The following is a 24,459-nucleotide window of genomic DNA, read 5'->3' on the forward strand; positions in this document are numbered from 1 at the left end:
AGGTTGGGAGGGAGATTTCCAACCAGAACTCATTATATTTCCGTCACAGTGATCTACTCAGACTCCACATTGTTGCGATAATATTGTGGGAGCTTGTCAGTTGAAACCAGGTCTTCAAAAAACATACGCTAAACAAATCAAATAGTATATTTTAATTCTGTGGAATTATTGATTCCTAAAACAGCACACAGTTGACTACAGTTGTTATTTAAAAGCGAGATGCAATAGTAGCATCATGATAAAAATGTAATCCTTTATCAGGTATTACCTTTCTTGCAGGATGAGTTTATTTTCTTTCTTCCATGAGTCTTTAAAATCAGTGCAGAATTCATGCCACACAGTGAAGAACGTATTGTTTGACACTTCCTTTTTTTCCCATTTTAGTCTTCATTGAGAAGTAAGCAGTTATTTCCAAGAAGCTGAAAGTAAGAAAATATAAAAAAGTATGCACATTTATGCAATTAGAAACCATGAGTGTAACTTTATCATGACAGGCAAGTGGAATAAAACTAGTAGATTTGCAGATTAACACATTTCCAAAAAGAAACAGGAGTAAGAGTGATTACATATAAGGTGCATGCCACTTGGATCCTGTTTGAATGGAGTTCAGTTTACAGCATATTGAGGAGGCATGTCCCTGCCAAACAACATGAGTTGTAATGGGGAATTACTCTGGTAAAACAGATTTCTTTATAACCATTTAATATATAGTTTTCCTGTTCCACAGGTAGATATTTTGACCGTTCCTCTATGTAAATGAAACATCGTTTAAGGGATAATAAAACTGACGCGATCAGGCAAAACATTGCTGTTTACAAGCTGATTGTCGGATAAACTTATAAACTTGACAAAGTGTATATGTTATACCTGTGACATTGCATCAATATTAATTATTCTATTTAGACAACATGCTTCAACAGACAGGTCTACACCCACCCCCCAGCTTTTGAAGTTGATCAATATTCCAATGCAATGAACTCATTGTATGGAGCTCGGTGAATAAATTCCACATGCCAGTGTTAATAAGCTGGAGCCTGCCCTGTCTGCCTCCCCAAGCTAGATAACCTCTGTGCTTTCACTTTATCCAAGGATGCTTAGGAACAGCCTGGAAACCTGCCTTTTTTTAACTAAGTATTAACAAATAAAAATCTGATACTGTATGTTCAGAGACCCGTTCAGCTGTGCTAGAATTGAGAATGCCTCTTCATGAAAAGTTAGAGTACAAGTAATATGAAGTAAAACAAGGAGTGCAATTATAACATGCATTTGCTGTCTTACTAAATGAAATAAGTCATTCTTATTACAGCACAGTAGAAATATGGTCTACTGTTACAAAATTTGGTAGATGGGTTTGTCCATTTTCAGTTTTGGTAAGGGAAACTTTAGTCTGAGTCCTTTTCAATGTAGTGGACTTATTTTGACCTATTCAACAGAGACTGTGTGTGTCTGGTTCTGCTTATTTTATTCTCTGTATAACCAATATGGTAGGTCCTCTGCCTGTAGAAATTGTTTTATTTTGTCCATGAATGACCAACAATGTGTCACAAGCTTTAAAACTAGCTCAAAGATTATTTAAGAGCAATACCTTTGATTAGCAAGGTGTGTTATCTCCACAAAAGATACACATTTTAATTAAAAAGCACAAGGTACATTCTTCATCTTAATCTTTATTCAGGGTTATAAACTGTTATGTTTCTGCATGCTTCTTTGCTGGCTATTGCTAAAATTGACTTGTACATTGAATTATATATAACACTAAGCTATTGCCATATATTTTTCATCACCCTATAGAATGAACACATTTTGCTTCATAAAGTCTAATGAAACTGGCTGAATAATGTTACATTAACATATTTAATTACATACCACTTTTTCCATATACTTAACAAAACACTAACAAATTTTACATTTTGAAATCTAACATGAAATACTGTAGTACTGTTATGGCTTTTGGTAGACACTTGCGATATCACGATTACAAGATTTTAAATAAAATACCTACATTATGTTCATATGTTTTTTTTAATTCTGTCTCAAAACTAAAATTGTAGGTAATGCAAATCTTTTGGGCTTAGTTGTATATATCTACGGTAACAATGTTTATAATGCATTTGTGACTACAGTAAGAGACCAACTGACGCATTCCTCATCCAAAATTATATTTAAAAGCATTGGAAATTAGTTTAGATACTAAGGTTGTTGTATTGGTGACTTAAGTAATACATACTGATGTGCCATGTGACGGTTTCTGCACTGAACCAAACATATTTAAGGATGGAGTATTTACCTGAATGATGTATATCAAACAAAACAATAATACAAGTATTTGCAAATATTAGCTCATGGCAAGGCATTGAGTTCTATACATGTAGTTTGTTAAACTTGAAAATATATACAGTGGCTAAAATTATTATCTGAACAACTGCCAAAAAGCAAATACTTTGATTCAGTTGTGTTACAAACGCAATGATTTAGATTGTGTAAAGAATTATTTTCATGTACCTTAAATACAAAGTCTTAGTGCAGGAATGTGTAGAAATCCTGTCCAAATACACCAATTTAATGCATTTTACAGTCAACAGGATTCTAAACAAATCCTGTTCCATCTCCACAGCTCAATCTATATAAAATACACCTGCTTTGCCATCTGCTCTCAAATAACCAAAATTAATTGGTCAGAGATTCACAACATACCCCACTACATAGAAATATGCAATTATACTTTCTCAATTTAGATTTTGCATTATAAACCTATACACATGTAATTTGTTATAGTGAGCGAGTAAAGAGCACTGGAGACTGAATGTGTCTGTGTCACTTTCCTGTCCTGTGTTACAAGGAGAGAGAAATACAACAGTTCAGTCTCCCTAAAATTTAAATGGAATCCTCTGTTCTGGTTCAGTGACATGGACACCTGTAAAATGTGATGACAAGGACTTGTTCCACACAGTAAAATAGTAAACAGGGTTTCACTTCCAGCAGTCTGTATTACAGCACCCCCTGGATTAGTAGTTTCTTACCTTTTATGTGTTTCAGTCAGTTGGTTCTCCTGAGTCTCGAGATCAATTTTAGCTGTAATAAATAAATGGCATAAATTAGGAATGATATTAGTTTTCCTCTTGCCCTTAAAAATAGTTGGTCATATCAACACAAAGACTAAGAGTAACAGTAAGCAATACTTTTGATATTAATATAAAAGCAGTCACTTACATTAACAAATATAATAGTTTGATTTAGAATCTCATTGCATATCTATACCTATTATAGAATTGATTCCTACATTCTATACCAATTTAATACCCACTTCGATTACGTTTTAATTTTTAAAAATTGTATAACCATTTGCGTTAACTCTTTGGATTTCGAGAAGTTGCCCTGTCAAAATTTTGAATAAATATATATGCATTATAAAATAGATACATAGATAGGAAACTTAATGTGATACAGTAATGCACGCAGTGACTGAAGGGATATAATCTGGTACATTAGTCATAAAAATAAGTCTCAGTACTTTCCATAGAGATAAATAGAAAACATTTTATTTCAAAAATAAAAGTGGCAAACAGGAATTGTTTTCAGATGGGTAATTTACGCATGCAATATATAGTGAGGCTGAGTGCATAGAGCTGTGGAATAATGCAATGAATTGAAAAAAGTAAAACTGATTGTAAGAAAATAATTAACCATGTTCAAAAAACAAGTTATTAAAATAATCATAATTAAACAGCTATGTGAACAATGGACAAATTCACAGGTATTAAAACAACTGAGTAGAGCTGTGCAGCCACTCAGGTAATAAATCAGTTAGACATTAATTAATGTCTACATTTCAAAAGAAAAACAAAACTGCTTTTGCCCTCACCATTACATTTGAGTACCAATCAAATCACAACAAACATTCAAGCCGACTGGAAGCACATTTGTACTATCGTACTGCGGCTGTTAACTGAAAAGGAAAACATGTTGGGAACCAAGCAAATACAACTGATTTGTCATTTGTAAACCACCATTGCATCAGCTTAATAGCTGGGCTGCTCCCAGCTCAACCGGCAGGCGGCTCTGTGCTCCACACTACACTACCCTCTCCCAAGAACCATTCAACCCCGAATGAACTGTGGACACTACTTAAACCAACCACCCGCTGGCTGCAACCGGCCACCTCCCCCTCTTTGTCTTTGTCCTCACACAGGAACAGAGGCAACAACAAACCCCTGGAGATCAGCAGCAAAGGACCTCTCTGGTGGTGGAGACGGAGGCAGCTCCTGCTCCTCTCCCTCTGGTGGTGAAGGCAGCTCTAGCTCCTCTCCCTCTGGCAGTGGAGGCAGAGGCAACAGGTTATTTCCCTCTAATCATGGAGGCTGGAGTGGCTCCCCCCCCCCCCCAGTGCTGGAGACAGCGGGGCTTCTCCCAGTGGCGCCAGACACTCCGGTGGTGGCGGCATGGGGCACTACAGCAGTGGTGATGCTGGCAGCAGCGCCTGGCACTCTGGCAGTGGCAATGCTGGCCGCGGTGCAGGGCACTCCAGCAAAGGCGGCGCTGGACGCTTGGGCTCCCCCTTCTTGGGCACTGGACACTCCACCTGTGATGCTGGGCACTCCGGTGATGGTCAACCCTAGTCCTCGAGGCCACCAAGGAGGTCCTCCAGTCTGCCATCCCACCTGGTAGGGTCTGGATTCCAGCAGATTCAGTCATCCTGGAACCGCCTGCTGCCGTCCCCTTCAATTCTTTCCCGAGGCCAGATGCCCGGCTACTGTCTTCGCTGTCTGTCTTGAGGTGGCCCGCTCGGCTGCCGTTCTCGTGGCTTCTTCCAAGGCAGCCCACCTGGCTGGCATCTCCCCCCCCCCCCCCCCAGGATCCAAATTCCCCTAAAGTAACCATCATGCTCTATACCCTTATTTGCAGAAATTTGAATACCGGCTAGCCCAGCATGCTTTGCGCCAGTTTAATAGCTTGGCTGCCCCACACTACAGTGTGTAGTAATTTGTACTAAGTAGTATGGGTTTAAGCCATTCATAGGCAATTCTAAGTAATTATTAATACACAGTATATGTTTATTATTTCTTTACCTGATATTATTAAGAACAAAAATGTTTCAAGTTTCAAAGTCATTTTTATATAATTTTTAATTATAGGAATGGTGACCATTCTTCTCTATTTGTGTACATACTGTGTCTTTGTTGATTAGCAGAACGTATCGTTTCTGAATCCCTTAAATACAAACAGTTCAAGATTCAGAAACATATAAAGCCTTATATAATAGAGCCCTGTACAAAAAGAGCTGTACGCACACAAAGCGCAAAGCAAACACTGCAGCCTATAACCATGTGTGGATGATAACTTACACTTTAAAAAAACAAGACTGAAGACCCTCATCATGTCTTAAAGTCTCTTTCTACCTGTTAATATTTTACAAGCCTCAGGACATCACTTATCAAGTGGGCCAGAACTGAATGCAATACCTTTACTGTTTGTCTGGATTACGGAGTATTTGACAGGATCATTAGCACTGGCGGCAGAGAAATTTGACTCTGCCCATTAAACTGTTTACACAAGTTTAGAGGCCAATTGTTTACTTTATATAAAAAAAAAGGCAGAAATGTTCAGTCATAAATCCTCTGACGGTGCTTGGAGTACAAATAAAGTACTGTAATCAAATTTGATAAACTAATAATTTGATAAACTGGCTATCAGTGATTTAGACAAACACTGCTGATACAGTCATTGTGTTATTTGCAATGGAGAGGGAGAGTCCGTCCCCAAAGTACAGACCTTCTTTTGTGTTGCAGTGCTACAGAAGCATTAAGTAAAAGGGAATGGTGATTCAATGCGTTTGTGTGTACCTATACTATTATCTAAAAACAGGACCACAAAAGCCACAAGGCAGACCACTTAATTTCCACTTTGATAGCACATAAACAACTTCCGAGTTGCTTTCAACTATGCCTATCACTCAGTTAAACAGTAAACTGGACTAATGAAGATCAGTAAAGTTAATTGCTATATAATTATTTTATACTAAAGCCTAAAACAACTAAACCAATTGGAATGATAACCCAAACAAAAGGAATGTCTATAACTTTATTACATGGATTCAATCTGCTGGATGTCAAAACCTTTAGGTGGAGTTCACTGCCTAATAATAATCTTAGTTAATCTGCATCCATTTCATTCGTTTAATTACTGCATCCCTCTCATTCGTTTGTTGTATTACTAATGCTATTATTATTATTATTATTATTATTATTATTATTATTATTATTATTATTATTATCTGTAAGCCCTTAAATGAGCTTGGATCTTCTTATCTTCAAGATCTGCTGAACCCATATGTCCTAGGTCGTTCCCTGAGATCGGAAAATGCTAATCTTCTGAATTCGTCTGAATCCTGTCGGAGCCAGTTATAATGCCCCTTGTCTTTGGAACTTGCTCCCGATTCAATCAGGAATGCTAGCACAATTAAATATTGACACCAAAAAAAAAAAATATTGACACCAAAAAAACATATTTGTTTGGGTGTGTTTGTAGTGGGATTATATATTAAAAACAGGCTTTTTTATATTTATTTTGTAATACTTGCACGAAGAGCACTATATAAGTGAAATTTATATTATATTATCATTGTCATCATTGTATTATTATTATTATTATTATTATTATATTTATATTATATTATTATTATTATTATTATTATTATTATTATTATTATTATTATTATCCAAAAAAAAAAAACAAAACAACAAAAAAAAATAAACAGTTGTCCTATTTCTGGATTAATAGTGTAGCCCCTTCTTTATAGTTTTATACTTATTTACACAGAATTATATAGAAAAACTCCAGCATTTGCTGTTAAATTGTTTGAACCAACTGCTAAACTCACAGTGGCATCAGTTTATTACCCATCTTGCATTTCAAATTATGCTGTATATTTTCTTATCAGTTTCCTATAATAAATATTTCAAGGGATGGAACAAGGCCACATGATGTAGTGTTTAAAGATATGGAGTTAGTAACATATAAACATGTACAGAGAGGGGCTCTGCCTTTTCAAGGCCCAACATATAGAAGGGGGATTGCGACACTGAGGAGATTCAATACATAGTAGGGGGGTTACTGTCTCTGAGGTAACCCGACATACGAAGAGGCTTGCGAACCAGAAAGTAAAATATTGATTAGTAATAGTAACATAAAGAGAGGTTCCTGCTCTTCGATGGCCCAAGATATGCAGTAGGAGGGTTCCGTCGCTTAGGAGACTTGACAAACAGGAGGTGGGCCACAGTCTTTGAGGTGACCCGACATAGAAAGAGGTGCACCATCTCTGAGGTAACCCAACATAAGAGGTTCGTGACCCATTAAGAAAAATATGGAGTTAGTAATTATTAGAATATATATACATATAGAGCTAGGTGTTCCGCCTCTTCAAAAGCCCAACATAACAGAAGGGGGGTTCCGTCGCTCAGGAGACCCAACAAACAGAAGAGGGGTCATCGTCTTTGAGGAGACCCGACAAACAGGAAAGGGGTCACCGTCTCTGACGAGACCCGACAAACAGGAGAGGGGTCACCGTCTTTGAGGAGACCCGACAAACAGGAGAGGGGTCACCGTCTTTGAGGAGACCCGACAAACAAGAGAGGGGTCACCGTCTCTGAGGAGACCCAACAAACAGGAGAGGGGTCACCGTCTTTGAGGAGACCCGACAAACAGGAAAGGGGTCACCGTCTCTGACGAGACCCGACAAACAGGAGAGGGGTCACAGTCTCTGAGGAGACCCGACAAACAAGTGGGGTGTCATAAAAATAAAACAAAGCTTAACAAAGGGTTGGAGAAAGTGGAATCACTAACCCACCAAAGAATGGACCCCCAGATCTCCGCTGAAGACATCTATGAGAAGAGAGGGGAACAGCCAATGCATAAAGAAAAGGAGAAAAAGCGAGAAAACATTTAACACAAAAAGGAAAGAAAACACTTAACATGACATAGGGGTTAGTAAACTGTACCCTACTGACTATGTGAAGACCCTCCACACAGTGGAAAGAAAAGTTCTTTTTAGGAGGAAGTCATCCCCACTCCAGACATACTAGCGATGGACTGATAGGCAGAAGATATTTCAGATGATGAACGAATATAAGCTTTGACTGCTGATGAGGTCCAGCGCCCCATATTTTTTATTACATGTTAGTTGATACTTGCTTTTGGAGTTGATGTGGCTGCACCTATTCTGAATAAACAGAATTGTGAGGTATGACCTACTCTGGACACTACAGTGGAGAGATGTAAAGAAAACCAATGCCTTGATACAATGGACTGGCTTGAATTGATGAATAAATGTTCAGGAGGATGAAATGATCTTGCGTTCTGCGATGTACTGCAGCATAGAAGTGTAGAGGCATAGAGGAGAATTGTTTTTTGAAAGCTGAATACATTGTCCATGCTGCAGCTGATCTGTTTTTGAAATCAACACATTTCAAAGGAATAGGATGAAATGGGAATCTGGAATGAGCTTGAGGTCACTGTAGCTGATACCTTGAGTAGGAAAGCTGGAAATAGAAGGAACTGTATATTCGGAGCATCTCAAAAAAACCCAAAATGCGGATAGGCATATGGTTTTCATAGTTAAATCATCCAATGGAGAGAAGCAGCATTGGCAGAGAATTAAAATGAAGTTGCCGAGAATTCCTATAGATATAGGCAGGTGAGCAGGAGATGGAGCCGTTGAGCACTTGGAAATTCCTTGCAGGAGACGGACAGCTGGGATTGATAGTATAGGTGGATAAGCAAAGGACATCGAGCAAAATTGGTGTGAATTCCTGACAAATAGGATTTGATTGTAGCTGGTGCCAGATGTACAGAGTCCTTTGCATGAACTATGAAAGCCATGATCCATGTCCTGGTTAAATGGAGTAGGATTAATCCTGCTTTGGGAGCAGAAAGTTACATAACAAGCCCAACCTGTAGAGTATGAGGAGCTGGTAGAAGGGGCAAGTGCTGAAGCCATGTAATCTTGAGCTAAATTAAGTAGCTTATTGATAGTTGGATTCAGTTGAAAATCAGCTGATTAACTGTGGAGTTGCTGCTGGAAATGGCAGAGCTGTAGGGACCAGACTGGAATTTGGAAATCTGTAAAACCAGAAAGAGCATCAGCTGCATTATTATAAAAGCCTGGTAGGTGGCGAGCTTTTAAATTTGGAAATTGTTGGAAACTGAAATCCATACTAGCCGCCGCAGTAATTGCATGATAAGAGGGGAACTGGAACGTTCTTTATTTATAATGTGCATTGTAGCCATGTTATTACAGTAGAATAATGATTTCTTAAACCAGAGATGACCCCATAGCTGGGCAGCAACAACTATTGGGCATATTTTGAAAAGAGCTGTAGGAACTGAAGCAAGCGTAGGATTAGGGAAGGAAGGAAGCTCTGTTTGAGTAGTGAGTTACAGAGGTACCAGGTGTTGATTTGGACGTTGACGCTATTGCTGCCTTTGGGCAGAGGGATGTTGAGTGCGCTGTAGAAGTGCAATCCCCACATGCATTGGCTCTGGGTCTGCCAAAAATCCTATTAAATAAATCTGAATCAGATTGTGCCCAGTTAATTATGTGGTTATTGGATGATAGAATAGCTGCTGCTTTTGCTGAAAAAGCTCTGTGATAATCAAAAAACATGGTCTCTCCATATCTGACTGATAATTACACTATGTAATATTCATAGGAGTCTAGTTCAGCTCTTCGGTTAGTATATACAGAACATGGCACATCTCTGAATATAGAGAAGGCAAGGCCGAATTCCCCCAATGTTAAATTTTTTTGTAGTCTGGGGTCTCTGGATTTTAAAGTAACTGATAAATCTCTACAATCCACAACTCTGTGATCCAGAAACTCTGATGTTGCCATCAATAACGAGAAGGGATTTACACCCTTCCCTTCGATTATGTTGAGCCTGATTTGCGGAGATATTGAGTGACGGTGAGCTGAAGTTGGAGAGGAGGAGCCGAATGCAGATGTAGTAGCAAGGTTATAAATTGGAGGGTCTGATGAAATAGCCGAGGTTACAGCAGAACCGGAAGAAACTATAGCAGCCACAACAGTGTTTGCTCCAAGAATTAATGAGAATGCTGAAGTTTGTTTCTCTTTATCCAAATCGTTCAGTCTGGTACTGACCGAAGATAATGTGTCGGCGAAAGGATGCATAAATGATTTAATTTTCTTAAATATCGGTGTGCTGTTGCTGAATTTCACTAGCTGGCGCGGCTGGCTGCTGTTTAGAAATGCTGGCTGTGGGGACGACTTGCTCTGAATTTCACTGGCTGGTGCAGCTGGCTGCTGATTAGAAGTGCTGGCTGTGGAGATGACTGGCTCTGGCACAGGCTGCCTATTGTCTGGTCGGAGAGGCTGAACAGCTGGGTGCTGCTGAAGAGCTATTTTTAGGTGGAAAAACTGGTTCTGCTGAAAAGGAACTGCAATAGAGAAAAAAAGAGATTCTTGATTACTCCCTGTTGGAATGGCACTGCCATTTTTAACCTCTTTCGGTCCTATGTCAGACCAGGTTTGACATTACAATTTTCGCTTTCCAGTCCAATGCTGGACCCTGTCCGACATCATCAAGACGACGTCAAGCACAGATCTCTAGTTGTTTTTTCTCAATAGATGAATGAGACCGATAGGAGCTGAAAAAAAAGGGGCGGATCTGAGCAATACACATAGCCCCTGCAACACAGAGATAACACGGACATAAACAAAGAAGATAGCTGCTTCCGCATCCAGCGCTCAAAGAATATCACAGACATTTGCAGAGCTTTTTGGAGATGTTATAGTAATAAAATAATGACTTGGATCGCATTATTGAGGATCTGGTGATAAAAACAAGTGATCAGGAGAGGATTTATCTGTATGCACAACTATGAAGAGGTACGTGAAAAATACAGTGATCAAGGGGGGTGGGGCTTGGCTGGAGATGCGGTACTGAGTGTCCTTTTGATATGCAGTGCCTTTTAAACGTGTTTAAAAATTTAAACAGCGTGTGTGAAAATAAATTGGACATCACGTGCCTGACAAGCGCTGAATAAATGGACCGCTAAGGCTTAAGAAGGGTTTTTATTAGTTAGTTCATGGCCCAATACTTTGAAAACAGTCACCCTGGAGGAGCATCCTGAGGCCGAAAATGCTTGGATCGGCGAAGATTAGGACCTTGGGTTGAATGGCAGCCTGATCAGATCTAACTGAGATGCTGGAGGGAGAGAAAAATCAGGGGTTGGAGGGACCCTGGATTGAAGCTGGAGGAGAATGGTCTGGTATAGACTATACGTCCTGAGAATCCTCTAAATCGGAAGACAGGTGCTGTAAGTTCTCCATTATGCTTGATAGAATTTGAGAGCCTTGAAATCTGCTTAGGTTTACACCGAAAAACAAAAAAACACAGGATGGCTAGATAGGGGTGACTGATGGTTAAATAAGCTAGATTTAATTGATGAAAGAAGAAAATAGGATGCAGGGGGGCCTAGCTCCACCCCCCCAGAACCAAACTCATAGGTTAACATTAGTGTTTTGGGTGTCCTACACAGGGACCGAAACTTATCAATTCAGTTCAACCTGACAAATAAATAATACAGTCATATATAATAATACACACACACACACACACACACACACACACACACACACACACATATATACACACATACAGTTTTTAACATTTAAATTATATTAAAACACTGAATGCTCATACCTACTGATTGATATAAAACATTTCAAGATTTGTCAAAGAAAGTGTTTTATAATATGCCAACAAGCCAGCACAATAAAATGAAACAAAGAGCAATGCCTATGATCTGCCTAATGACTACTATGGTTTATAAAATAATATTTAATAATATTATAAATACTAAGAGATATATATATATTATATATATATCTATAATATATATATATATATTATATATATTCTATATTTATCCTTATTATAGACACACACACACATACATCATCCATATGTTGGACTATGGAACAATGGTCAAAGGTGCTTTGGAGTGTTACTGGATGGGCAACACCTTCTGCCAATTCTGTTATCAATTCAAAGCTGGTCTTACATGAAAATGTATGTACAGCATTAACTGGTCTTAAAACCAATGAACAGCACATTAAGTCACTAGAGCCACTGCAGTGAAGTTCAACAAAAGAACATCATAATAATCCAAATATTTTAGTAAGTTATTTTAAGCATTATTGTAACACTAGTTATATCTCAGACTTAAATTCACTTGAACTGGTGAGAAAACCTTTCTCAAAAAGTTACAAAGCACTTTTGTGATTTATTTATTTTTAAATTTTAGGAAATAGAATTCATTGATGCATAGCACCATTTTTAAAAAAAAATTTTTTATTAAATTTGGGATATGGAAGATGTGGGAACAACTTTAAACACCATACTGGATACAAATAAATGCTGCAATACGAAATGACCAGGGATTAGGTATTTCATGTAATGCCTAACTATTTTCAGGCATTTCATGAAATGACTGATTACACAATATGCCTGTAATACACACACACACACACACACACACACACACAGTGCCTATAGAAAGTCTACACCCCCTTGAACTTTTTCACATTTTGTTGTGTCAGTGTGTCACATAGACGGCCGAAGTGGGCAGCGTCAGAACCAGGAAAGGAATACACACAGACAGGACGGATGAAGTGAAATGATGAGACGCTTGTAAATAAAAGGGTTTTCAACAGACAAAAGGCAGGAAATGGCACATTCACCAAAATAAATAGATAAACAAAATATGGACTATACTTAACAACATGGTGCATGGACAGACACACTGACAAACACAGTGAGTTTTAAATATACAAGTATCATGCTGGTCCCACCAGCACGCAATAGCAATTTTTATTAAATTTCTCCTCCTCTCTCTCCCGTTCTCCACTCACCGAACACCCAACCCTGAGTGAGTAAAACATGCATCTATAGACACTGTTGTGCTGGGATTCAATTACTAATTAATTATTCACTTGAATCCCAGCACATGAATTAATTATGTGCAACTTCGTGCTCACATATTAACTACTTTAAATGCATGTAAAGTGATGTACAATCCCGTGCCTAAATACAATTATACATTTCTAAACACACGTGAAACACAGACCCGTTTATATCCCATGTACCAATGCTATACACCAACATTTAACACACCACACGCAACATATAACAAATAATATACACAGGGACAGGCACTTTGTCACACAGTGCCTCAGAGTTTCATGCATTTAAATGAGGATTTTTTTTCCACTTATCTACACACATACTCCACACAGTTATGGGGAAAAAAGTGTTTATTGAGAAAAAAATGATATATTAAAAACACAAAACTGAAAGATCATAATTGGATAAGTCTCTACCCCCCTGAGTTAATACTTGGTGGAAGCACCTTTGGCAGCAATTGCAGCTATGAGTCTGTTAGGATAGGTCTCTACCAACTTTGTACACCTAGATTTGGGAATATTTGACCATTCTTCTTTACAAAACTGTTCAAGCTCTCTCAAGTTCCTTGGGAGCATTGATGGAGAGCAATCTTCAAGTCATGCCACAAATTTTCGATTGGATTTGGGTCGGGGCTCTGACTGGGCCACTCAAATACATTTACCTTTTTGTTCCTTAGCCACTCCAGTGTAGCTTTGCCTGTGTGCTTTGGGTCGTTGTCATGTTGAAAGGTGAACTTCCATCCCAGTTTCGGCTTTCTTGCAGAGGGCAGCAGGTTTTCCTCAAGGACTTCTCTGTACTTTGCTCCATTAATTTTCCCTTCTATCCTGACAAGTGCCCCAGTCCCTCTGGATAAGAAACATCCCCATAACATGATGCTGCTACCACCATGCTTCACAGTAGGAATGGTGATCTTTGGGTGATGTGCTGTGTTGGGTTTGCACCAAGCACAACACTTTGAATTTAGGCCAAAAAGTTCAATTTTAGTTTAGTCAGACTAGAAAACTTTTTGCCACATGGCTACAGAATCTCCTGAGTGGTTTATTTTGCATACTTCAAAAGGGATTTAAGGTGGGCTTTCTTAAATAATGCCTTCCTTCTTGCCACCCTACCATACAGGCCAGATTTGTGGAGTGCTTGGGATGTTGTTGTCACGTGGACACTTTGAGCAGTCTTGGCCATAAAAGCTTGTAGCTCTTGCAAAGTTGCCATTGGCCTCTTGGTAGCCTCTCTGATCAGTCTCCTTCTTGCTCGGACATCCAGTTTGGAGGAACGGCCTTATCTAGGCAGGGTCTTGGTGGTGCCATACATCTTCCACTTCTTAATAATCGTCTTGACCATGCTCCAAGGGATAGTCAAGACCTTTGATATTTTTTAAACCCATCCCCTGATCTTTGCCTTTCAACAACTTCCCGGCGTTCCTTTGAAAGCACCTTGGTGCTCATGGTTGAGTCTATGCTTTGAAATGCACTACCCAGCAGATGGAACCTACAGAAACTGCTGAATTTATCCTGAAATCATGTAAATCACTACAATTTAACACAAGCGGGGTCACTTAACTTGGTGTGTGAAGTTGTGGGGTAGGATGTGTAGACAATATATATATATATATATATATATATATATATATATATATATATATATATATATATATATATATATATATATATAATGCATATTTAATTCCAGGCTATAAGGCAACAAAAAGTGAACATTTTGAAATAAGCAATGTATATGTGTGTGTACATATATATATATATATATATATATATATATATATATATATATATATATATATAGAGAGAGAGAGAGAGAGAGAGAGAGAGAGAGAGAGAGAGAGAGACACACACACACACACAAATTGTAACCCTATCCGTGTATTTTCTAACTGCTATCTACAACTGCCATTTGATCCGAAAGCCATACCAATATTTATCAGTTCTGCTGAACCATTTTTAAAAATATTAGCATTATAAAGCAAGATACATCTTCCTTATCAGATATTCAGCCTTCCTTTTGGGGAATATCAAATGTTCCTATTTAATTGAAGACAGAGCCACATCTAAGGACTCCTGACATGTCAAGTTTAAATATCACTTTTATCTACAGATCACAAAACTAAATCTTTCAAATGATCTTTTTACATGAGGTACTGTCACAGAGACGGCCGAAGTGGGCGGCGTCAGAACCAGGAAAGGTAATGAAATACACAAAACACAGGACGGATGAAATGAAGTGATGAAGACGCCTGTTGGCGCCGGTTTATTACAAAATAAAAGGTTTACACAAACACGAAAAACACAGGACACGGCACTCTACGCCAAAATAAATAGACAAACGAAAACAGACTACTACTAATTTCCTCCGTCTCCAATCCCGTTCTCCGCTCACCGAACACCCAACCCCAGTATGTGCCAACGTGCATCTATATATACTATTGTGCTGGGATTCAATTACCAATTAATTATTCACTTGAATCCCAGCACGTGAATTAATAAAGTGCAATTCCCCGTGCTCACATATTACTACATTTTACTTGCACGTGAAGTGCTGTGCAATCCTCGTGCCTAAATACACATATACATTTTAAACACTCGTGTTACACAGACCCGTTTATATCCCGTGTACCAATGACTATACACCAACATTTAAACACACCAACACGCAACACATAACAGATAATATACACAGGGGCGGGCACTTTGTTACAGGTACCCAGTGTTTGTATATAATTAAATCAGTGACACAAATTGTTTTATAGCCTCTTAGATGACTTCTCTTACCTTATATGTAGCCACATAAAAGCAATTCGATCCTGACTAATCAGAATTCTCTGATAGTAGCTACTTCAGGATTCCTATTTTTATAGTGGACTGATAACAGTAGCATTGTAAATCAATGTCCCGCATAGGCATTGTGTTAAATTTATGCCTTTGTGTTTATATTCTCCCCATCCCCCACCTATACTAATAAATTTATAAATACAGCCAAAGTAAAAAGGGAATATAGGATGAGGTTTAGGGACTGAGGTGCAACATCAATTTCCTGTATGCATAATAAGCAAATATGAAACTGTGGCAGGGTGTCCCGCCCCTGTGTGTATTTCATGTTTTGTGTTTTATGTTGTCTGTTAAATGTATTATTATAGTGGTGCATAGAGTGTGGGTTATGTAGCACAAGTGATGTAAAATGTATAATTGCATTTAGCCATGAGACGTGCACAATTAGTCCACGTGCAATCTGTGCCAAGCTTCAAGTTAATGATTGATTAGCAATCAAGTCTCGACACAGCTGTATAAAAGAAGGAATGTTTCACGCACACGGGGTTGGGTGCTCAGTGTGGAGAGAATAGGAGAGAGGAGGAGAAAGAATAATAAAAACAATATAAACAAATGCTACTGGTCTGGGAGGACTAGCACAATACTTGTTTTGGGGTTTGTCCACCGGTCTGTTTTGTCTACTGTCTGTTTTGGCCACCGCGCTGTTTTGTTTTTTATATTGGTTTGTTTTGTTATTCTATTTGTTTTGTTCAAATTGTTTTATTTGTTAATTTATAATAAACTGGCACATCAGTGCATTCCTTTAATTTCACTTGCAGTGCTGTGTGTTTCTTCTGGGATTGACGTCACCGCTCAGGCCAGCTTGCCACAGAAACCATAAATAAATAAATAAATAAATAAATAAATAAATAAATAATGACCCCCCCCCCCCCCCCAAAACCCTTTGTGGTTTTTGGCCTACACAAGCACCTATCCTTATTATATGTGGTTGTGAATATTATTATTTTATCATATCTGTTGTCAGGTCAACTTAAATTAACAGCACATTAACTTCAGATATTTCCTGGAAGGACAAAAAGGTTGTTTATTTATTTATTTATGTATTATTTATTTATTTTATATAAAATTACCCTACTATGAATTCCTGTTGGGTTCCTGCAAACAATGAAACACCCTGCCATCCCGATTAAAGCCTTGTTCAGCTCTCAGTGTCATAGAGAAACTCTGCTTTAATTAAGCCATCACTCAAGTTAAAACCTCAGATAAAAACAAAATCAAAACAAAGAAAGGATTTAGGTTCCCTGAAATAGAAATGTAACCATTACTGTATGGATGTTTACCTTGTGAAGACCTTGCACCTGAATAAATTATACCAGAGCTGCGTGATAGAGCCTGCGATGCAGTCATGGCCGCCCCAAGGGCATAAGAAGACTGCATGCACAGATGCCAGCACCATTTTTCCTTCAAGCATGCGGCAATAATTGACGCAGCCACACTTAAGGTTAATCGTTACATTTCTATTTCAGTGAACCAGGGTTATGATAATACCATAATGTTCCCTATCAAGTAAGAAATGTAACCATTACTGTATGGGCGAGTGTACCAAAGCCAATCACAAGGGCAATATTGCAAAACGACTGGAATGCTACAAGGCCCGAAGGCTACCTTTAGCGTACCATATGGAACCCTAGTAACAAGTAGCTAGGGCTACAAAATTGACGGAGAAATGTTTAAGTTATGTAAGGGTCGACTCTGAAGCCGTCCTCAACACTTGAGTTCCAAACCCAGGGTTTTGTGAATCCACAACATTCAGTCAACAGAACATTGTATAGGTATGGGGAGTAGCCCACATCGCTGCACTGCAAATGTCTCTGACAGATGCACTGTCAAACAAACCCACGAAGTTGCCATGCCCCTGGTGTAATGGGCAGTGAGCTTTTCTGGAAAGGGCATGGGGGAGTTCCACAACCTCCTTGCCCTCTACCATTCTACATAGAGCCCTAGCTGAGGCTGGACGCGTCTGTGGTGATGACCTCGCTTCTGATGACGCTGCCTAGTGCTACACCTAGGCGTAGATGGGCAGGCTGTGTTCACCAAGTGTGACTTTAGACAATGGCGAGATACTGTCACTAGGTGGCCACGCTTCAACATGGGCTGAAAAATCCTGCTGTTGAACCAGGCTTGGAGAGGGTGCATGTGCAGAGGAAGAAAGGATCTGAGAAGATGGTGCCAAAAAGCCCAGAAGTCTCTGAAACGTCACTACTGTAAGCACTCTGTTGCGCTGAAAAAGCTCCAGACAGGCGGCTATTCTCCACACCCTGTTGTCTGACAGAGTGGACAGCTTGGACCTGGAGTGCAAGCTCACTCACAGACAGGAGGTTGTCTGCAAAGGTGTGAGCTGGCTCTGCATTATTTACCGACATACCCAACCAATGAAGGTGGCTGGTGGTGGGCCTCTGCCTGCACTGGAGACGGCACAAATGAGCCAGTCATCCAGATAATTGAGCACTAATGCCTGAGTCTCACTAGAGCCAGAATAGCTTTCATGTACTTTGAAAAAGCACAAGGAGCTAGAGAGGCCAAATGGCAGTACACGGAACTCGCACGCTGTTCCTTGGAAAGCGAACCGCAGTTACGTCCTGTGCCCTAGTCTTATGGGGAAGAAAGTACGCGTGCTTTAGGTCCACCGTGGTCAAAATCTTGAACCTCCGTTGACTCAGATACAAGTTGACCTGCCTGAGGTCGATGATTGGTCTGAGGCCACCATCCCACTTGGGCACCAGGAAGTACTTAGAGCAATGTTGTAATGACTCGACTCGCAATTTATCGCTGACTCGACTCTAGTCATTTTCATCAAGAGTCCCTGCTCAAAAGACTTGACTTGAGTCCCAGCCCAAAAGCCTTTTCAGACTTGTTCAGTTTAGTTTTCAATAACCGCAGCCCTTCTTCTGATGTGTACAAACCCTGCCTATATGCGTGAGAGGAACACATGACAACAGAGACAGAGAGAAGAGCGACAGCAGTATGGAAGCTAAATCATTTCTTTCTGTATTATTAAGCAAATTAGGTTGAGTTTATTGATTTTGAACTTTAGCATATATGTGCGAGTATGCAATGGTTTTAAAACTCTGATTTCACCTCAGTTGCATTACTTGGACTATTTTCCTTTGTAGCTGCTATGTTTTAAGCTTACAAGCAATATCTCTACATCAAAGATCAAATTAAATGCCACAAAATTCACTTTCATATGGTTAAGGTATCTGAAAAACACTGTTGAGAAAGTGAAAAAAACACAGGCTGCCATCAGCAAAATTGTAAATAAATGGTTAAATGCATTTGTTTGTTTTGTGGTATCCAAACTACAAGGCAGAAACTGTGGACCTTTGTCAGAACTAATGACTCGAATTGACTGGAGCCCGATAGCTGACTCGACTAATGGGAGGGGGGACCATGCTGAAATTGCAGAGAATAGCAGATCTGTACAGTAGTAAGCACCCAGATATCCATGATACATTTACGCCAATACTTCAGATGACTCTCTGAAAAGGGGCACTGGGCTTGTGGCAGCAAGCCCCTAGGGCTGCTGCTGCTGCTGGGCTTGTTGCTTAGCCTGAAGCTTTTGCCTGTGCCTGGTGGCAGAACTTACTAAAGCTGCCACAGTGCTCAGCGGTGGGTCAGTTATGAAAACCTCCTTTGCCTGTACATGCCGCCGGCCATGCCGGTCTCTGAGGCTGCTGGTGCGCGGTGAGAGCACTGCAGCATCTCATTCACTGCAGGACCATAAGGTATGCACAGGTATGATAGGGGCGTCTAACAGCAGTGCTTTATCCCCATCAGACATTCGTGCCTGGGAAAGCCAAAGCTGTCGTCTTGCAGCTCTCAAAGCAGCAATATTTTTTCCCACAGCCTGTCCTTTCAGTTTGGAGATACACAGCAGGTTTCTATTCACCAACCGCAGTTCCTCCAGCTACTGTGGTAAGGGTCTATGACTCTCATAAACAGCCTTCAACAAACAGGTCTGGTAGGCTACCAGAATACTGTTGTAGTTACCCAGCCTTGCAGCAAATGCACTGGCTGAGTAAACCCGCTGCAAAATGACCTCTGAGACCCTGCACTGTTTGTTAGGGCAGGTAGCATCCTTGGTTAGAAGTGCTAGTTTAAGTGTTTACACCAGCGAGGCAATTGCAGCGTCCATGGGAGAAAATTTGGCCAAACCCAGGTTCTCCACATCATGCACTCTGTACAATGCCCCCATTGAACGGGAAACAGTGGGAGTTATAGCTGGGTGACCCTAGGGCTTCAAAGGAGAAAGTCTGGGTGCACTGTGAGGGACACAGGAGAAGGAACAGGCTCATCCTCAAAGATGGACTGCTTCCATGCTTTCTCTGCAGGTCAGAGTATTTGCAATCTTGCAGTGGCCCTCAACCAATGGCAGAAGCTCTGCCGACAGGGAGACACTAACTGCCACTAATGGGCTGTCTGAGTCTACCTCTTCAGAGGGGGCCTCTAGTTCACCTTCCTCCTCAGAGGCAGATATGTACAGCATATCCTCTTGCTACCAGTCCGCGCTTAAAGCCTGTGTTACTCCAAGGAAACGAGGTGGGGAGGGGCAGGCAGAGCAGTACGCTCACGCAGCAGCTCAGCAAGCACTATGCTCTGATGGGAAACAGCTGTCCTCTGGTACTGGGTCAGGCATGGTACAAACTGGGTCAGTGACTTTGCACCAAGATGTAACCAAGCAGTAACAGGCCTTAGCTTTGGCATGGTACGCGTGCTGTGCCTTGCACCGGGTCGGTACGGTGCCTGTTGGGATGGTGCTCTCGGTATGGTACAAGTGTAGTGACTTGCACCAGGTCGGCACAGTACCCTTGGTACGGTACATGTGTGTTGACTTGCAAAGGATAGGTACAGTACTGGTGCAGTAACCTCGTTCCCTGTTCGGTGGATAGTGGGTTGGGAACGGATCTACATAGTTCACATTACCACAAGAAGTAGTACATTCCCACCAAACCCAAACAGTCAGAACGAATACAAGACAGAGGGAAGCTGTTGAGCCTTAACAGCCTTCGTGATGGTGTTGCAAGCTGTCACCAGAAAGGCAGCAAGATACTGTGGCAGAGACTGCAAGCAGTCTGACCCGAAGTGCGTATCTTGATCAACGTATGTAAATAAACAAAACAGACACACACGAGAGAAATTCTCAGAAAACAGTAACAACAATATGACAATTCAAATAATAATAAAATTGTTTATAAAAAATAAATTAACTCCGACCGGTGCTAAGAAGCCTGTAAGGAGAGCAAAAGTTAGCTGACAAGTTGCTTGATCCCTGGGAAGGGGCGACAATAGCTGCCAGCTTCACGCAGGGCACCCAGCTGCTGCGGGACGTCACAAACGACAGGCTATGTGCTAAACAACACAAATAAAGAATCGCTTTAATTAGTGTAATACGCAATTAGTGAAATACAGGTGCACATAAAAAGTATTAATCTATCTAACTTCTCCTCGTCTAGGTTCAGTCTTGTGGAAGGAAAAATGATGCTGGCATCTGTGCGTCCAGTCTTCTTATGCCCTCGGGGGCAGACATGACTGCGTCACAGGAGCTGGCTCGCAGCTTTGGTATAATTTATTCAGGTTCTGGGTCTTTACAAGGTAAACACACCCATAAGGTTATGTTTGCATTTTGTACTTGATAGGGAACAAGAAAACACACAAACAAACACACACGCAATTAACTACAATGTAACAACCACTTCTTTATTTATTTATTTTTTTTTTTAAATAGATGCACATCTGCCCTGCGATGTATTACAGGTCAGATGTGGGCAATGTATAACAAGAACAAAGCATCCCAGGGGTCATAATGTAAAGGGAATGGCATCTCTAATGGAGCAATTTGTAAATATAAAGTAAAACTGATATGTGGAAAATATCTGATGTGGCCAGTGGTTAACACAGTAAAGAATAGAACAGGAAGAGTGCAGATATTCAACTGTAAAAGCATTTAGACTGATCAGCTTTTGGGCATACAAAGAGCATCTGCCCCAATGTCAGTGGTAGAAGAGTGAAGTTCCCTTTCTAAAATCTGCCTGGGGTTAATACCCTTGTTGCTCTTTGACTAATTCAATACCTATGACTTCATAAGAGAATGATTGATTAAAAGAACAAAACTGTTCTAACACAGTTCTAGCAAGGACTATGTCTTCAATCCCAAATGTATGTGAATGAAAAGATCTAAGCCTGATGTACAGCCAGTGTTCTACCAAGGCCATTCTATGGATCACAAGCACAGAATAATGGCAAGTTGTGGGGTCACAAATCTCATGGTCTATGTACACTTCTGAGATCACTGAAAATATATCTGAAAATGTTACACTGACTTCCCATGATTAAGGGAATATGACATAGCCATAGGAAGTGCTCAGCAAAGTCATGGTATGTCTAATAAAAAAGGTGGGCAAAATACCTGTTGACACATAAAAGCTGTAAAGGATTCTTAAAACTAAATAGGTCAACAAGTACAAAAGCTGTTCCGTATGCACAAGATTTTTCAGACAAATTCTCCTTGATATCTCAATATAAGACCAAATATCAAGCAATTATTTCACAACAAATGTAAACTTCTCAGAATCCCTGACAAGTTTATTTGGCCCACAAGAAGCATATATCAGTCTTCATATATTCAGCAATATGTAGTCAAAATAGATTTAGTATGCAGGATCAGACCAAAATTCTCTGTTACTGAATCTTACAAATGTGTGGTGTACTTTTGGAAGATAAAGTAGAGGATCAACATTGTCAATTAAAGATTTAGTCACCAAGACATTTATGTAACATTCTGGATCTTTGTTTTGACATTCACATAGCAAGTCATTTAGCTCCAAACTTATCACTGTGAAGAACACATTCATGGATCCACAGGGATCACCTTTTTTCTCATTCGTTGTCAGTTTATTTTCATTACACTGGTCATAAGGCATGCTGCACTTGTGACTGCTTTTTTTTTTTTTTGGGGGGGGGGGGGGGGGGGGGGGGGCATGTCTTTCAAAAGCCCACAAACTCCTTTTTCTAAAGCAGAGCGTACAAGCTTTCATAGTTAAAAATGTTCTATATTCTCTTGTTTAAATGTGAATTTTGTTTTTTTTTTTTTGTTTTTTTTTTTGTAAACCAAGTTTTAGATGGCTAAATTGGAGCTTCCAGACATGTTAAAATATTTTCTCCTATGTATTACATGATTGATTTGGAATAATGAAATAAATATTCCAGCTCTGTAAACAGCATATTCAGAACATGAAGGGTCATGTTATAGTATGGAAAGTTACTCACAAAACCAATGTACAATGTTACATCTATTCATGGAAAACAGGTAAAATACTCACTTGACTTATCTGATACACAAAGCAAACGCATGCTTTGTTTTAATGCACACAAATCATACATTTTGGATATACCTCACCCAGTGTGTTACAGCCATTTACCTTGACTGAGAAATTCTTCCATTTTGTCTTTGAAAGGCTGCAGATGATCTTTTGATGAAAGACGGCAGACTTTTTCAGTTTCAATTGTGCATGCTGAAATAAAAGAAACATCACATTAGGAATAGAAAATTAAAAAAAAAAACACACACACAATGTAAACCATATAAATGGGACAGCAAAAGCATTTCCCTTTATTCCTTCCTCATGTTTTATTTGTTATTGATTTTAAATTCTGACCAAGTTTCAAACAAGCCACAGAGGTCGTAGTATAGGACAGATTTGTATACTATGAAAATTATTTTATTACAATAAAATAAATCTGTCATTGTACATACACAGTACTAGAAACAAACTTTCATTACCATATTCGAGCCCCTAGACTTTATAAAGCATACTCTGATGAAGCTGTGCCACATGAAAAGCTAACTTCTCTGTCCAACACCATTTAAAGATAATAGGGACTTTACAACAGGAGTTTACAAGGTTTTTGTGTGAAATACAAACCAGTCCTTTGCAACCAACATCTGTAATCCACACCTATGAAGGAAAACTCCAGTAGCAGCTCTGGAAACAATAGAGTGACAGAAAGGACATTACATTGTAAATTGCATGATGTAAAAAACTATTTAATTTGATCAAGTCACACGCCTGTCTATAGTTAAAGAAAACAGAAGTAATTTTTTATTTGTTTATTTTATTTTTAATTTTATTTTACGTTTAATTGTATTTTCAGTTCAAATAAAGCAAAGACTGTACAGCTATGGCCAAAAGTTTTGCACCACCCTATAGAATTAACACATGTTGCTTCATAACGTAGAATGAAACCTGTTGAATAATGTTACGTTAACATATTTAATTACATACCACTTTGCAATTTCCCCATATACTTAACAAAAAACGGATAATTTTGAGATCTAACATGAAATACTGTACTACTATTACAGCTTCTTGTAGACTTTTGCAATATTTTTATATATATTTTCTGATTACATGATGTTAAATAAAATATCTAAAAATTATGTTCTTATTTCTATTTTTATGACATCCAAATCGTAAAATTGTAGGCGATACAAAACTTTTGGCCATAGTTGTATGTTTTTCCTCTGATGCCAGTCTTAAATCTTTAAATGTGTTTTTAACTATGCAATCAGATTTCCACATTTCATTGCAAGATCTCTGTTGACACCTAATCCTTGCTGTTTCACCTATGATACTGTCCTAATA

At 39.3% G+C, this 24,459-nt stretch overlaps 1 pseudogene; it reads right to left on the bottom strand.

The window, feature by feature from the left end:
• Positions 1 to 264: 264 nt before the first annotated feature.
• LOC121315470 overlaps positions 265 to 24,459 on the bottom strand; it is a 175,481-nt pseudogene continuing 151,286 nt past the window's right edge.

Source organism: Polyodon spathula, chromosome 5 (genome assembly GCF_017654505.1).
Source record: "Polyodon spathula isolate WHYD16114869_AA chromosome 5, ASM1765450v1, whole genome shotgun sequence".
NCBI classification, from domain to species: Eukaryota; Metazoa; Chordata; class Actinopteri; order Acipenseriformes; family Polyodontidae; genus Polyodon; species Polyodon spathula.